Source organism: Aquarana catesbeiana, linkage group LG04 (assembly GCF_042186555.1).
Source record: "Aquarana catesbeiana isolate 2022-GZ linkage group LG04, ASM4218655v1, whole genome shotgun sequence".
Taxonomy (NCBI): Eukaryota; Metazoa; Chordata; class Amphibia; order Anura; family Ranidae; genus Aquarana; species Aquarana catesbeiana.
The window spans coordinates 648,372,461-648,390,063 of NC_133327.1; the positions used below are offsets into that span (position 1 = coordinate 648,372,461).

General features: G+C 42.6%; 1 non-coding gene across 1 annotated transcript; it reads left to right on the plus strand.

The window, feature by feature from the left end:
- Nucleotides 1-2,391: 2,391 nt before the first annotated feature.
- On the plus strand, nucleotides 2,392-2,485 carry TRNAI-UAU (transfer RNA isoleucine (anticodon UAU)). The gene is made up of 2 exons: nucleotides 2,392-2,429; nucleotides 2,450-2,485. It is a non-coding gene; the product is annotated as a tRNA-Ile (tRNA).
- The last annotated feature ends 15,118 nt before the right edge of the window (nucleotides 2,486-17,603 follow it).

Here is a 17,603-nt window from a genome sequence, read left to right on the forward strand (position 1 = left end):
TTAAATGCTTTCCTGATATTTGTTACAAAAACGTATGTAACATGAACCAGCACCCCTATACACCACTATGATCTTACCACCATAACCAAAAGTGTGCCAAATAGGAGTGCGCCAATCATACCTGGGTTTGATTCGCAAGCCAAAAATTCTTGCTATTAATGACTTCCCCATCCGTAGACCATTTATAAATGATTGAAGTCGTTTTACCAGCATCATGACTGCACCTACAATTAGGAACGTGTTTTGAGTTTTTGTGTTTTTTTTTTTTTAATGTCCCTTTAAAAACACTGTATACAGCTGGCTGGAAGGAGCGGGCCAGAAAGCCAGCCGCCATGTCCTTATCAACTGGTTACCCGCTGACAGCTGAATGCAAAAAAAAAAGAATTGCCGGCAAAAAAAGTCAGGAAAAAACGGCATGGGGCCCCCCCAAATTCATACCAGGCTCTTCGGGTCTGGTACGGATTTGAAGGCAAACCCCACACCAAAAATGTAAAAAAAAAAAAGCGTGGGGCCCCCCAAAATCCATAATAGGCGCTTATCCAAACAGACAGTCCGGCAGTTCATGAAAGGGAAGAGACGAGGGAGCACAACCCCCCCCTCCCCCCCCCCCCCGAACCATACCTGGCCACATGCCCTCAACATGGGGGAGTGCTTTAGGTCAGAGGGTCTGTGGCTGTGGGCTGTAGTTGTGGGGGTCTGCAGGCGGGGGGCTTATTGGAATCTGAAACCCCCCTAACAAGGGGGCCCCCAGATCCCACCCCCCATTGGAATGAATAAGGGAAACATAGTACCCCTACCTATTCACCAAAAAAGTGTAGAAGTAATTAAAGACTGTACAAGAGTTTTTTTTGACAAATCCTTTATTAAAAATCCAACGTCAATCAAAAAAAAAAAAAAAAAAGCTCAGCTCACCACGAAAGCTCCCGCGGTCTGCCTGCCATGTAACATTTCTTAAATAGCCATGGGTCGGGGCCAGACGGCGATGTCATCTGGTGGCACTGCCCCCTGTAACGTTCATTGACGGTGCATGCTGGGCTGCCGACCTCACAGGGGGCGGTGCCACCAGTAAATTATTACCTTTAATGCAATACATTATAATCACTGGTGCTTCCAGAATGGTTCTACAGTGTGTTTTTTTTTTTTTTTTTTCTTTTTTGCTGTGCCAAGCTCTGGGGTTACTCAGGTCAACTGTGTTATGTTTACAGACCAAATGTTACAATGTAACTGTTTGCAACATTTCTCCTTGGTTGGCCTGCTAGACTGGTGGATCTGAGAAGGAAAGGTTATGCAGCTGGACGGGTTTTCCCACTCTTTTTCAGAATATCATACCATATACATAGCGTTTATTAGTGCCCAAAAGAGAGGTTCCAGATATACTGTCAAGATATATCCAGTTCTGGTTACAAGTCCTTATGTAGGATGTGCTGGAACTGGAGAGAGTCCAGAGAAGGGCAACTAAATGAATATGTGGCCTGGAGGACCTCAATTATGAGGAACGACTACAAGCGCTAAATTTGTTCTCCCTGGAGGAGAGACACTTGGAGGAGATATGATAGAAATATACAAATATCTCAACGGTGATCCCAGCGTAAGTATTCAGTCTCCCTATTCAGTCTCAGGGAGTGTAGGAAGATACGGGCCACATGATGAGACTGGAAGAGAAGCCGTTTAACCATAAAGTGGAGTTCCAGCCACAAAATATTTATTTTTTAAATCAGCAGCGGCCCAATTTGGATATTTTCACTTAGGGGTGTACTCAATTTTGCTGCCAGGGAGTTGTGAGAACCGAGTGATCGGCGGTGTTCGTTCGCCCAGTTCTAAGTGCAGAGGCGGCAGAGGACAGATGCTGCCTCCACCTAAGTATGTTGGGGGGGAAAAAAAAAAACATACTTCTCTTTTAATTTTGGTATCCCCATCAGAGTTCCCCCTTACATCAGATGTGTCACCATCAGAGTGCCTCTTTAATTCAGGTGTGGGAATTTTTTGCAAAATTGGGTGAATGTTCAGTGAAACTTGGGTGAACTGACCAATGGCTGTACAGCATGCAATGCAATCTACTCTTCTACAGTAATAGATTGTGGAGATGCAGTAATACAGATCTGCCGCATCGCACTGATTAGAGCGCCACTATACACTACCTATGGGGACAGAGAGCGAGCCTGTGCAGTGTGTGATCTCCGTACTGTTCTCGCTATCAGTGATGAGCACACTGAACACTTCTGTCACAGCTTCTATTTGTTTTATTCTTCGTGCCAGAGCAAGAGAACACTCAGCTCCACGCTTCTATACCTTCTCCTCTCCCCGGCTTCTACAAAGGGGCGGGGATTGGTGACGTGTCAAGCCCGCCCTATGGCACGCCGTGTAAAGCGTTCTGGAAGAGACTATGTCAGAGCTCCAGTGGCGCAATCGGTTAGCGCGCGGTACTTATACAGCAGTACAATGCAGAGCAATGCCGAGGTTGTGAGTTCGAGCCTCACCTGGAGCACAAGTTTTTCCTGGAATGCACTACTTTTAAATCATTCCTGTAGTATTAGAAACATTGTATCTCTACATCATTCTGTGCTTTACTAAAGGGCGGGGAACAGGCATTTCAGGACATAAACAAAAATGTATATCGTTTACTTGCATTATTATTATTAAATAATAACAATAATAATGCAACTAAACAATATACATTTTTAAAATTCTTCTGAAATGCTTGTCTCTTTATACTATTAATATTATTATTATTATTATTATTATTATTATTATTATTATTATTAGTATAAAGAGACAAGCATTTCAGAAGAATTTTAAAAATGTATATCGTTTAGTTGCATTATTATTATTATTATTATTATTATTATTATTAATAATAATAATAATAATAATAATTATGCAACTAAACGATATACATTTTTAAAATTCTTCTCAAATGCTTGTCTCTTTATAATATTTATTATTATTATTACTATTATTATTAATAATAATAATTATTATTATTATTATGCAACTAAACAATGTACATTTTTAAAATTCTTCTCAAATGCTTGTCTCTTTATATTATTATTATTATTATTATTATTATTATTATTATTATTAATAATAATGCAACTAAACGATATACATTTTTAAAATTCTTCTGAAATGCTTGTCTCTTTATATTATTATTATTATTTATTATTATTATTACTATTATTAATAATAATAATTATTATTATGCAACTAAACAATATACATTTTTAAAATTCTTCTGAAATGCTTGTCTCTTTATATTATTATTATTATTATTATTATTATTATTATTATTATTATAATAATTATGCAACTAGACAATATACATTTTTAAAATTCTTCTGAAATGCTTGTCTCTTCATATTATTATTAATAATTATGCAACTAAAAGATATACATTTTAAAAATTCTTCTGAAATGCTTGTCACTTTATATTAATAATATAATAATAATAATATTACTACTGATGCAACTAATACATATTCAGTTTTATATTTCATCTGAAACACCTGCATTTTATATTGATATTATTACTATTGTTGTTATTATTATTATTTATTGTTATTAATAATAATAAAATTGCAACTAAAATAAATACTGTACACTTTTAGAATTAATAATAATTATAATAATAATAATATTTTCAGGATTTATATAATGCCAACAGTTTGCACAGCGCTTTACAACATGAGATCAGACAGTACAGTTACAATACAGAAGGGATCAGAGGGCAGAATTCTTCTGAAATGCCTGTTTCTATTATTATGATCAATATTTTTATTATTATTATTTATTATTATTTATTATTATTATTATTATTATTTCTACTACTACTAATTTTTAATTTTCTTCTGAAATCCCTGAGTTTATTATAACCACTTGCCAACCTAGCCTTTTCTGGTACTTTTTGTTTACAAGTTTGAATCAGTATTTTTTGCAAGAAAATTACTTAGAACCCCCAAACATTTTTTTTTCTTTTAATAGAGACCCTAGAGAATAAAATGGCGATCATTGCAATATTTTATGTCGCACAGTATTTGCACAGTGTTTTTTCAAATACAATTTTTTGGGGGAAAAAAATACACTTTAATACATTTTAATGCAAAAAAAAAAATACAATATATAACCAATTTTTTGGGTAAAATTGAAAAAATTATGTTACGCTGAGTAAAAAAATACCTAAGGTGTCATGCTTTAAAATTGCACACACTCGTGGAATGGCGAAAAATTACGATACTTAAAAATCTCCATAGGCAACTCTTTAAAAAATTTTTACAGGTTACCTATTTAGAGTTACAGAGGAGATCTAGTACTGGAATTATTGCTCTCACTCTAATGTTTGTGGCGATACCTCACATGTGTGGTGCGAACACCATTTACATATGTATGGGTGACTTACGTATGTGTTCACTTCTGTGCGCAAGCACGGAGGGATGGAGCGCTATAATTTTTTTTATTTATTATTGGTTTTATTTATTTATTTTTTTTTAATTTTTTTTGTGTTTTTATCACTTTTATTCTTATTACAAGGAATATAAATATCCCCTGTAATAGAAATAAGGGATGACCGTTCTTCTTCATGGAGAGATCTGGGGTCAATAAGACACTAAATCTCTTCTTTACCTTTAAAAGGAAAAGATTAAAAAAAAAAAAAGTGATCTTTTGGTTAAAAAAAAAAAAAAATTGTTTATTTCCACCCTAGTCCAGATGTGACGTCATGACAACGCTCCGGTCCTCCAAGACCATAGAGGCGATCAGAGACAATCTGGTCTCTGGTGACCTCTATCTGTAAAGTCATAAGTTGTATGAATTACATCTGTAATTCATGCAACTTATGACTTTACCCATAGATCGCTGCTTTTTTGTTTTTTGTCTCTAGTCTTCCATTCTCCAGTGGTTAGGCAGCTGCACTGAGTTATTGTCCTTTTTATATGGGTACTATATTTACACATTGGGCTGACAGCTTTTAGCGCTTGAGAACTTGGTGTGTACTCTGGTGACCCCTATGGGCAGCCATGCGAACCTTCGGATCATTTCTCGGGCACTCCGGTAAAAATGGAGCCTGAGGATATAAAAAAACTCACATTCCAGAAGAAAATAAAAAATTTTTATCTTTTAGTTGCTATATTATTATTATTATTATTAATAATAATAATACTTTATGATTTACTGTATGCATTTAAATTATAAAAAAAAACCCACAGCATTTATTGTGTATAGTGACTTTTATTAATTTATAGCCTTGGTGCCCACTCTGTGACCCAGGAATAGCATGCTGCACGTGGCACTAACTGTGTGGCCCCCGGCGGCCCCTGCAGACAATAGTGTGTTTTCCTGACATATATATGTGTAGCGCACCCCCTTAAAGAGGAAGAAAACCCTCAGCAAAAAAAAAACAAAAAAACCCTGCAAGACAAAGGCATTATAAGCTAGTATGCATAGCATACTAGCTAATTAGTCATCCAGCCTCCCAGAGTCACTCAACCCTGACCCAGATGGAACCCATGTCTGGCTCTTAGCCAAGCCAATTTGCCTATACTACAGCTAACTAGCACACTAGAGGTTGATACATATACCTACTCAGACCAGCGAAGGAAAATAATTGGGATTAAAGCGGCGTTCCACCCAAAAAATTTACTTTAAAGATATCAACAGCATTATCCATCAGCATCAACAGTTGGAATTTTTTTTTTTTACCCCCTCCTTCAGCGCTGTTGCTATGGGGTACCTTGTATTCTGCCACTTCCCTCTGTGCCTGTGCTCGCTAGTGCTCCTGGGAGATGTGTGTCATCTTTTCCCAGGAGTCAGTGGGCCGCGCCGAGGGCTAGGTTGCTATAACAACGGGGCGTGAACTTCCGATGACGCTGCCTGTTGTGATGGCAACCAGAGAAGTTTCCACCGCTATGTGTGCATAATGCGCATGTGTGAGATCGGGAAGTGCTTGCTGATTAATTCAGCAGAACTATATCCCGGAAGATCATCCTTGTGGGCTTCCCCTGCCCGCAAGCAAGATGGGATCGCACAAGAAAAAGAAATATAAGGGTCGTTTTTATATAAAATACAAACTTTAGCAGCGTAATATAGAATGTGGGTCACGTTATAATAGTATGTTTATAATAGATGGATTTAAAAAAAAAAAAAAAACTGCTAGATGTCGTTGGAACTCTGCTTTAAGTATTTAAATGGTTTGAGTTTTTCAATAACATGATCTTACTTTTTTTGTGTCTGTCTCTTTTCTCTTTTGTGTCTGTTTTATTCCTCTGATCTTTTATAATGAATTTTGCTAACCAGTGTTGATAGAATTCTGATTTTGTTTTAGTTATAGTCTTTTGACTTAAATGCCATTTTAGTTTTAGTCCCATTTTAGTCATCTGCAATTGCTTTAGTTTTAGTTATATTTTAGTCAACTAAAATCTCCAGTGCATTTTAGTCTAATAAAATCATTTTAGTCAACTAAAATCTAATGTGTTTACTTAATTGTTTAATTATTTAAGCATTTCTTTAGAATTTTTAAACTTATCATATATTCCTGGAGTAAAAAAAAATGAATATGTTTATATTACTATGTAATATTTATTGTATTAAGGTTAAAACAAACTCACAAATACAGATTTAGCCACCCTGGATGGTCTAAGAAGACCTGTAATGCTGCACAGTGCCCTGGATGGTGGTCTGAGGAGGCCTGTAATGCACAGTGCTCTGGATGGTGGTCTTAGGTGGCCTGTAATGCACAGTGCTCTGGATGGTGGTCTTAGGAGGCCTGTAATGCTGCACAGTGCTCTGGACATGGATAGTCTGAAGAGGAGGCCTGTAGTGCACAGTGCTCTAGATGCTGGTGGTCAGGGGAAGCCTGTAATGCTGCACACTGCTGGATGGTAGTTTCAGGTCTGAGGGATGGCCTGTAATGCATAGTGCCCTGGTTGCCTGTGGTCAGGGGAGGCCTGTAATGCTGAGCACTGCTGGATGGTGGTCTCAGGTCTGAGGGATGGCCTGTAATGCATAGTGCCCTGGGTGCCGATGGTCAGAGGTGGGCAGGAGGCTTTTAATGCACACACAGTGCTCTGGGCAGACGTGATGGTCTGAGGGGAGGCCTCAGGCCTGTAATTGTAATGTACACACTAACAGTGGGTGCTCTCTGCTCTGGACCGTCACTGTCATTACTCGTGAGACGGGAGTGGGACTCTCGTCGGGAGGACTCGGGAGTAGTATTATTATAGTATTATAAAGGTGATCCTCAGCACCACATTGCCCATCCAGAAGGCTAGGTTGCAGATCTGACTTTGCTGTAATGTCCATCACCTTTGCACGCTGGAGTTCCTTCAGCACCATACTTTGCTGGGATAGAAACTTGGCACAGGACAAGTCATTACTGGCCACATCAGACCTCACTGGGAGAGCCCTCACCTTTCTACCACCCACCCAAGGGGTGTGCCGCAATCATTTGCGGGTGAGCAGGTAGCATGGCGTTCTGGTGTTCTGGAGAGACATGCACCCACCAAGGCTATCGCTACACCAACGTCCGATTGTAGCAGGCAAATTTCCCTACCCCAGTTGCTAAACCGGCAAAAGAAATTCGGTCCCAGCCATCCACATGCCCAGCGGCTGAATGCTAGCTTGGCTAAATTGCTAGCACTCCAACTGTTGCCTTTTCAGCTGGTAGACTCTGCCCCCTTTCGTGAATTTGTGGAATGTGCGGTACCTCAGTGGCAGGTTCCCAAACGCCATTTTTTTTCACGGAAGGCGATTCTGGTTCTCTACCGGTATGTGGAAGGCAATGTCTTGGCCTCGCTGGACAGGGCGATCATATTACCGCTGACTCATGGTCCAGCAGGCATGGACAGGGACGTTATCTATCTTTCACGGCGCACTGGGTGACCCTGCTGGCAGCTGGGAAGGATGCAGGACAGAGTGCAGTATTGTTGGAGCTTGTTCCGCCACCACGCCTCCAAAATGCTACTAGTGGTGATTCTGACACACCTCTCTCCTCCACCCCTCCTCTTCTTCTTCCTCCATGGCCTCTTCCTCTATAGATTTGTCCTCCGAACACCCACCATGGGTGTTCAAGGAGCAAGCACTCAGGCAAAAAGATGCCATGCGGTGCTTGAGCTGGTGTGCTTAGGGGACAGGAGCCACACTGGGGCAGAGATTCTGTCAGCTCTGAAGGGGCAGGCTCAGAGGTAATTGACGCCATGCCAGCTTTAGGCAGGAATGGTGGATTGCGACAATGGCACCAACCTCCTCTCCGCCCTCCGACAGGGACACTTCACCCATGTTCCGTGTTTGGCTCACGTCCTTAATTTGGTGGTGCAGTGGTTCTTTTGCAGGTACCTGGGCTTACAGGATCTCCTGAGGCAGGCCAGGAAAGTCTGTGTGCATTTCTGCCGGTCATATAATGCCAGTGCTAGTCTGGCTGACCTCCAAAAGGAATACAACCTGCCCAAGAACCGCCTAATCTGTGACATGCCCACCAGATGGAACTCAATGTTGGCCATGCTGCAGCAGTTGCACATGCAGCAGAGGGCCATCAATGAGTACCTGTGTGACTACGGCACCAGGACAGGGTCAGGGGACCTTGGCTTTTTTTCGCCACGCCAGTGGCTCATGATCAAGGATGCATGCACTGTCCTGTCACCATTTGAGGAGGCAATGAGGATGGTGAGCAGTGACAGTGCATGCATCAGTGCTACTGTAAGAGAAGTCTGGCTAACAGATGCGCACCTGCACACAAGCACGGGCACACCAGTGTGTGTAAAAGGAACTTGTATTGGCGTGCACACATGCACGTCTGGGCACCAATGCACGCACACAGGCGCGCGCCATTGCGCACGCGCACACGTGTGCACGTCTGGGCGCCAAATTGTTTACTTAAGCTGAACACTGACACATGAGCCTTGCTGAGTGGTCTTTCAGCTAGTACCTGTTACCTGATCCTGATCTGTTCCTGTGTTCCTGTTTTTGACCCGGCTTGTACCTGAGACACCTCTTGGACTTCTGCCTGCCTTCCTGTGACCCCGGCTTGTGTTTTGACCTTGTCCCTGCTTCATGCTCCTGTACCGTGCTGCCCGACTGTGTACCGAACCTGGCTTGTATCCCGTCTTTGATGCTGTCTCACGTTCCAGTACCTGCTCTGCTCGGCTATTGATGACCTCCTGGCTTTTGTACCAACCACGACTCAACCTGCTGTCCCAGCAACACGGAGTTCCAGTCCTCGGTGCCCGTCTGGTTATCAGCAGCTATCGGGCTCCTGCCAAGACCCGTCCTGAGCCACCTGCTACACCGGCCCACGTGCCACTCTGTCTTTCACTCCCTGTCATCTCTATCAGGGGTGCTAGACAGGAGGTGCAAGAGAAGCCCTCTCTACAGCTCAGTCTCCACCAGGTACGTGACAGCTACTGTCCCTCTTGTCTACCTGTTGGAGCACACGCTGCGTGGAATAATGGACAGGGCATTTGAGCCAGAACAAAGGGAGGAAGAGGAGGACTTCCTTACCTCTTAAGGCCCCCTTTATCCAGACAGTGTTCCTGCAGACCCGCCGACCACACAGGAAGAGGAGGAGGAGGATTGTGTCAGCATGGAGGTGGAGCCTAGCACTCAGCATCAGCAGCAGTCTTCAAGGGATCGTTTACAGTCCCCAGAAACCCATGGACTTGTACGTGGCTGGGAGGAGGTGGCTGCGGATCAGGTCGTCCTTAGTGACCCAGAGGACTCCGGACCGAATGCCTCAGCAAACCTATGCTGCATGGCCTCCCTGATCCTGCAAAGCCTGCGAAAGGACCCTCGGATTCGTGGTATCAAGAAGAGGGATCAGTACTGGCTGGCAACCCTCCTTGATCCACGTTACAAGGGTAAGATTGTGGAACTTATCCAGCCATCACAGAGGGAGCAGAGGATGAAACATCTTCAGGAGACCTTGCAGAAAGGTTTGTGCAACGCGTTTCCAGAGCCTGGGAGGTTACAAATTCCCGATCCTGGACAACGTGTTGCTGAGGCTTCGGACAGTCACAGAAGGAGCGGTGGAGAAGGTGGCCGTCTGACAGATGCATTCAGACAATTTTTTAGTCCGCAGCCCCAAGGTCTGATCGGTTGCAGCAACCATCGCCAGCGTCTGATTTACATTGTGCAGGAATACCTAGGGGCAAGATCAGACTTGGACAACTTTCCCACCGAAAATCCTCTGGGTTACTGGGTCTTGAGGATGGATCACTGGTAGGGATGAGCTTCGAGTTCGAGTCGAACTCATGTTCGACTCGAACATTGGCTGTTCGCAAGTTCACCGAACAGCGAACAATTTGGGGTGTTCGCGGCAAATTCGAATGCCGCGGAACACCCTTTAAAAGTCTATGGGAGAAATCAAAAGTGCTAATTTTAAAGGCTAATATGCAAGTTATTGTCATAAAAAGTGTTTGGGGACCTGGGTCCTGCCCCAGGGGACATGGATCAATGCAAAAAAAAGTTTTAAAAACGTCCGTTTTTTCAGGAGCAGTGATTTTAATAATGCTTAAAGTCAATCAATAAAAGTGTAATATCCCTTTAAATTTCGTACCTGGGGGGTGTCTATAGTGTGTCTGTAAAGGGGCGCATGTTTCCTGTGTTTAGAACAGTCTGACAGCAAAATGACATTTTGAAGGAAAAAACTCATTTAAAACTACCCGCGGCTATTGCATTGCCGACAATACACATAGAAGTTCATTGATAAAAACGGCATGGGAATTCCCCAAAGGGGAACCCCGAACCAAAATTAAAAAAAAAAAATAACGTGGGAGTCCCCCTAAATTCCATACCAGGCCCTTCAGGTCTGGTATGGATATTAAGGGGAACCCCGGCCAAAATTTAAAAAAAAAAAATGACGTGGGGTTCCCCCTAAATTCCATACCAGACCCTTCAGGTCTGGTATGGATTTTAAGGGGAACCCCGCGCCAAAAAAAAAAAAAAAAAAACGGCGTGGGGTCCCCCCAAAAATCCATACCAGACCCTTATCCGAGCACGCAACCTGGCAGGCCGCAGGAAAAGAGGGGGGGACGAGAGTGCGGCCCCCCCTCCCTCCTGAACCGTACCAGGCCACATGCCCTCAACATTGGGAGGGTGCTTTGGGGTAGCCCCCCAAAACACCTTGTCCCCATGATGAGGACAAGGGCCTCATCCCCACAACCCTGGCCGGTGGTTGTGGGGGTCTGCGGGCGGGGGGCTTATCGGAATCTGGAAGCCCCCTTTAACAAGGTGACCCCCAGATCCCGGCCCCCCCCTGTGTGAAATGGTAAGGGGGTACATAAGTACCCCTACCATTTCACGAAAAAAGGGTCAAAAATGTTAAAAATGACAAGAGACAGTTTTTGACAATTCCTTTATTTAAATGCTTCTTCTTTCTTCTAACTTCCTTCATCTTCTGGTTCTTCTGGTTCTTCTGGCTCTTCTGGTTCTTCCTCCGGCGTTCTCGTCCAGCATCTCCACGGCGTCTTCTATCTTCTTCTCCTCGGGCCGCTCCGCACCCATGGCATAGGGGGGAGGCTCCCGCTCTTCTCTTCTTCTTTTCTTCTCTTCTGTTCTTCTTCATTTTCTTCTCCGGGCCGCTCCGCAATCCATGCTGGCATGGAGGGAGGCTCCCGCTGTGTGACGGCGCTCCTCGTCTGACAGTTCTTAAATAACGGGGGGCGGGGCCACCCGGTGACCCCGCCTCCCTCTGACACACGGTGACTTGACGGGACTTCCCTGTGGCATTCCCCGTGACGTCACAGGGAAGTCCCGTCAAGTCACCGTGCGTCAGAGGGGGGCGGGGTTCACCGGGTGGCCCCGCCCACCCGGTTATTTAAGAACTGTCAGACGAGGAGCGCCGTCACACAGCGGGAGCCTCCCTCCATGCCAGCATGGATTGCGGAGCGGCCCGGAGAAGAAAATGAAGAAGAACAGAAGAGAAGAAAAGAAGAAGAGAAGAGCGGGAGCCTCCCCCCTATGCCATGGGTGCGGAGCGGCCCGAGGAGAAGAAGATAGAAGACGCCGTGGAGGAGATGCTGGACGAGAACGCCGGAGGAAGAACCAGAAGAGCCAGAAGAGCCAGAAGAGCCAGAAGAACCAGAAGAACCAGAAGATGAAGGAAGATAGAAGAAAGAAGAAGCATTTAAATAAAGGAATTGTCAAAAACTGTCTCTTGTCATTTTTAACATTTTTGACACTTTTTTCGTGAAATAGTAGGGGTACTTATGTACCCCCTTACCATTTCACACAGGGGGGGGGCCGGGATCTGGGGGTCACCTTGTTAAAGGGGGTTTCCAGATTCCGATAAGCCCCCCGCCCGCAGACCCCCACAACCACCGGCCAGGGTTGTGGGGATGAGGCCCTTGTCCTCATCAACATGGGGACAAGGTGTTTTGGGGGGCTACCCCAAAGCACCCTCCCAATGTTGAGGGCATGTGGCCTGGTACGGTTCAGGAGGGAGGGGGGGCCGCACTCTCGTCCCCCCCTCTTTTCCTGCGGCCTGCCAGGTTGCGTGCTCGGATAAGGGTCTGGTATGGATTTTTGGGGGGACCCCACGCCGTTTTTTTTTTTTTTTTTTGGCGCGGGGTTCCCCTTAAAATCCATACCAGACCTGAAGGGTCTGGTATGGAATTTAGGGGGAACCCCACGTCATTTTTTTTTTTTAATTTTGGCCGGGGTTCCCCTTAATATCCATACCAGACCTGAAGGGCCTGGTATGGAATTTAGGAGGACTCCCACGTCATATTTTTTTTTAAATTTTGGTTCGGGGTTCCCCTTTGGGGAATTCCCATGCCGTTTTTATCAATGAACTTCTATGTGTATTGTCGGCAATGCAATAGCCGCGGGTAGTTTTAAATGAGTTTTTTCCTTCAAAATGTCAATTTGCTGTCAGACTGTTCTAAACACAGGAAACATGCGCCCCTTTACAGGCATACTATAGACACCCCCCAGGTACGAAATTTAAAGGGATATTACACTTTTATTGTTTGACTTTAAGCATTATTAAAATCACTGCTCCTGAAAAAACGGCCGTTTTTAAAACTTTTTTTTGCATTGATCCATGTCCCCTGGGGCAGGACCCAGGTCCCCAAACACTTTTTATGACAATAACTTGCATATAAGCCTTTAAAATTAGCACTTTTGATTATTCATGTTCGTGTCCCATAGACTTTAACGGTGTTCGCATGTTCGAACGAACTTTTTTCCTGTTCGCATGTTCTGGTGCGAACCGAACAGGGGGGTGTTCGGCTCATCCCTAATCACTGGCCAGAGCTTGCACAGTATGCAATTGAGCTACTGGCCTGTCCTGCATCCAGTGTTCTTTCGGAACGCACATTCAGTGCTGCTGGAGGCTTTGTAACCGATCACAGAGTGAGCCTGTCCACCGACTTGGTTGATCGGCTCACCTTCATAAAAATGAATCAGTCTTGGATCACCAGCTACCAAGCACCTGATGCTGATGTAACCGAATAATTTTTTATGAATGTGAGATCCCTTCAAGACTCCCTATGTTGATGCTGAGTGACTATCCTGTTATGCTGAGTGACTATCCTCTTCCTCCTCAATGTTCATGTTGATAGCTTGTAAAAACATTTTTGGTTCTGGGCACCACCACCAGTGGCTAAGGCACAATTTTTCTGCCTGTTTAACAGGGGCCTGTAATTAAATTTTTTGCTGTAATATTTTGCAGCAGGGCTCGTTCCTGCGCTCAACTATCTGTGAGGGGTTGCAGTGTTGTGGCACCAGCACCAGTGCCCAAAATCCAATTTTCCTGCCCCTGTTCAACAGCGGCGTGTAATTACAATTTTTGATCTAATATTTCACAGCAGGGCCCATTCCAGCGCCCACCAAGAGTAACTGTGAGGGCTTACAGTGTTGTGGCAACACCACCACACCACCACCAAAGGCCCAATTTTTCTGACCCTGTTCAACAGGGGCATGTAATTACAATTCTTGATATAATATTTCACAGCAAGGCCTGTTCCAGTGCCCACCAAGAGTAACTGTGAGGGCTTACAGTGTTTTGGTACCACCAACACCTAAGGCCCAAATTTCTGCTGAGTATATAGGGCAGGCCCCTACTTTCAAACATCCAACTTACAAACAACTCCTACTTACAAACGGAGGGAGACAACAGGAAGTGAGAGGAAATCTACCCATAAGAAGGGAAATTCTCTCCTGTAAGAGTTAATATGGGAAAAAGGTGTCTCCTCTTCACTGATGCTTTATCACCAATCCTTGTTTCACTAAAACCCCCAAATTTTCAAAATAAAACCCTTCCCTATGTTTTCCAAAAAAAGTTTAAAAATAGATTTTTTGGCTGGAGCTACACTTACAAAATGTACCTGTTCCAAATTACAAACAGATCCAACTTAAGAAAAAACCTACAGTCCCTGTCTTTCTTGGGACCTCCTGTATACTGGTGTTCAGAGTATATAGGGCCTGGGGGCCCCACGCCTTTTCTTTTTTTAATTTGGGTGTGGGGTTCCCCTTAATATCCATACAAGACCCAAAGGGCCTGGTAATGGGCTGGGGGGTTACCCATGCCGTTTTTCTCAATAATTTTCATCCATATTGCCGGGACCCAACATTACATTACAGCCGCAAGCAGTTTTAAATTACTTTTATTCCTTTAGAAATGTCATTTTGTGTAGCGAATGTTCCAAACACATGAAACATGCGCCACTTTACAGGCATATTATAGACACCCCTCAGGTACGATATTTAAAGGAATATTTCACTTTTATTTGTTCACTTTAAGCATGATTAAAATCACTGCTCCTGAAAAAACATCAGTTTTTAAAACTTTTTTTTGCATTGATACATGTCCCCTGGGGCAGGACCCGGGTCCCCAATCCCTTTTTAGGACAATAACTTGCATATTAGCCTTTAAAATTCGCACTTTTGATTTCTCACGTTCGAGTCCCGTAGACTTTAACGGTGTTTGAAAGTTCGCAGAAACTTTCGGTCTGTTCGCATGTTCTGGATGCGAACCGAACCGAGGGGTGTTCATCTCATCCCTAACCGACAATCTGCAGAAGTCCTGCATGGTACCTGTGATCTGCTGATCGCTGTGCAATGATTTACAGGCTCAAAGTAAAAAAATAATAAATGCACATTTAAAAAAAAAAAAAGTGAACTTATCCTTTAACCACTTAAGGACCGGAAAATTTTACCCCTTAATGACCAGGTCATTTTTTGCGATACGGCACTGCGTCGTTTTAACTGACAACTGCGCGATCGTACCACACTGTACCCAAACAAAATTTACATCCTTTTTTTTTCCCCCGAAATAGAGCTTTCTTTTGGTGGTTTTTGATCACTTCTGCGTTTTTTTTGCGCTATAAACAAAAAAAGAGTGACAAATTAAAAAAAAAATATATATTTTTTACTTTTTGCTATAATAAATATCCCAAAAAAAGTCTTCATCAGTTTAGACCAATATGTATTCTTTTACATATTTATGGTAAAAAAAAAAAATCGCAATAAGTGTATATTGATTGGTTTAGGCAAAATTTATACCATTTACAACATAGGGAATATTTTTATGGCATTTTTATTATTTTATTTTTTTTGTTACTAGTAATGGTGGTGATCAACGATTTTTAGTGGGACTGCGACATTGCGGCGGACATATCGGACACTTTTGACACTTTTTTGGGACCAGTGACATTTATACAGTGATTAGTTTTTACATTTTTTTGGAGGATATTTATTATAGCAAAAAGTTTAAAAATATTGTTTTTTTTAATTAACTTGTCAGCCTTTTTTTTAGTTTATAGCGCAAAAAATAAAAACCGCAGAGGTGATCAAATACCACCAAAAGAAAGCTCTATTTGTGGGAAAAAAAAAGACATCAATTTTGTTTGGGTACAAGGTTGCATGACTGCGCAATTGTCAGTTAAAGCGCCGCAGTGCCGTATCGCAAAAAAATGGCCTGGTCATTAAGGGGGTAGATCCTGGTTAAAAGGTTCTAAATGCTGGGAGGCTGGCATTTCCGATCAGGTGACCACTGTGATTGGCTGTCACAGTGGTCCCATGATTGGAAAGCTCCTGATCGCAAGTATGCATCGGGAGCTTTCCAGTACCCACCAGTGTGTGTGCTGGGAGCGCACACTTTAAGCACAGAGAGTTATTTATATAGAGCCGTGTATATGCGGCCTCTCAGCGTTAAAGCCCACCCGCCAGAAGTCTGCATATATGTACATGGCCAGAGGGAAAGGTTAAAGCATGTTTATATATTATTTCATCTTAATATTATTATTGTCTGCAGGTGCTGTGTTAAATTAATTTGCTATAGAAAGTGCTAAAATGCGAATACAAATAATATAAAAAAAATTAAAACTGTGCAGTCCTAAAAAAAGGATTGAACCAATGTGAACAACCAGAACGAGCTTTTTAGAAAAACAATGGATTTTCTGTTCATCAAATAAAATAAGTAAAAACAGCGCCGCTTACCAGATGTGATGGATCTCAAATTATAGAGATCGGACAGGCACACACAGGAAGGATCACTTGGCCAAAGGAATTGTATCCACTGAGTTTTCCAATAATGGGATCCCTCCTCCTGTAGCGTTTTTTCTTTGCTGAAGTACTCCTCTCAGAGCCCTCTAGCAGAATATTTTCCTCCAAGGGATATATTTATGAAATGGAAAGAAGAGGCTTCATGGCGCAGTACTCGAATTTAAAAGGTATTTATTCTTAAAATATCATAGGCACTGACATCCAAACAAAACAGCATTCAGTGTATTCAAACCAGCCGCGGCTTTTGCCGGTCAGCTGGTGCGGGCTGACCTCAAGACCTGTAGCTCCACCCGACGCGTTTCCCCATACAAGGCTTCGACTGGGAAAGGAGGGAAAGGCAGTGATCCTTCCTGTGTGTGCCTATCTGATCTCTATAATTTGAGATCCATCACAACTGGTAAGCGGCGCTGTTTTTACTTATTTTATTTGATGAACAGAAAATCGATTTGTTCTTGTGATGAACAGAAAATCGATTGTTCTTATGAGAAGTTCGTTCTGGTTGTTCACATTGTTCAAGCCTTTTTTTGGGACTGTACAGTTTTAATGTTTTTTATATATTTGTATTCACATTTTAGCACGTTCTGTAGCAAATTAATTTAACACAGCACTTGTGGGCATTTATAGATGCCTCTTCATGTGACTTTTTGGATTGTGCATCTTTATTAGTTGTACACGTTTATGGACTGAATTTTTAAGTTTTTTTAGATGCAGCACCGCCTTTTGTGCACATATATTTGATATATTTTTATATATACACATGCACTGTTTATGTATTGGATTTTAGTGCAGATATCCTGAGATACATAATATTATTATTACTTATTATAAGTAGAGCGGGGAAGCATTAGAACCTCCACCGTGTTTTTATTCTTTTTTTTAATGAATGAATTCACTTACGAGTATAAATTTGACATAAGTAATGTTCATTTGAGACATTTACATTTCTTTCTTTTTCTTCTTCTTTTTTATTATATTTAGTATAACTAATATACTGTAGGTTTTCCTCCCACCTTAAAAAATCAATTGCCTTATTTTTACTAAGCATTTCATTCTCACAGGTTTCCACTGGATGGCAGCATTGTCATCTATTAAAAAAGCTACCGAAAGTTCTTTAT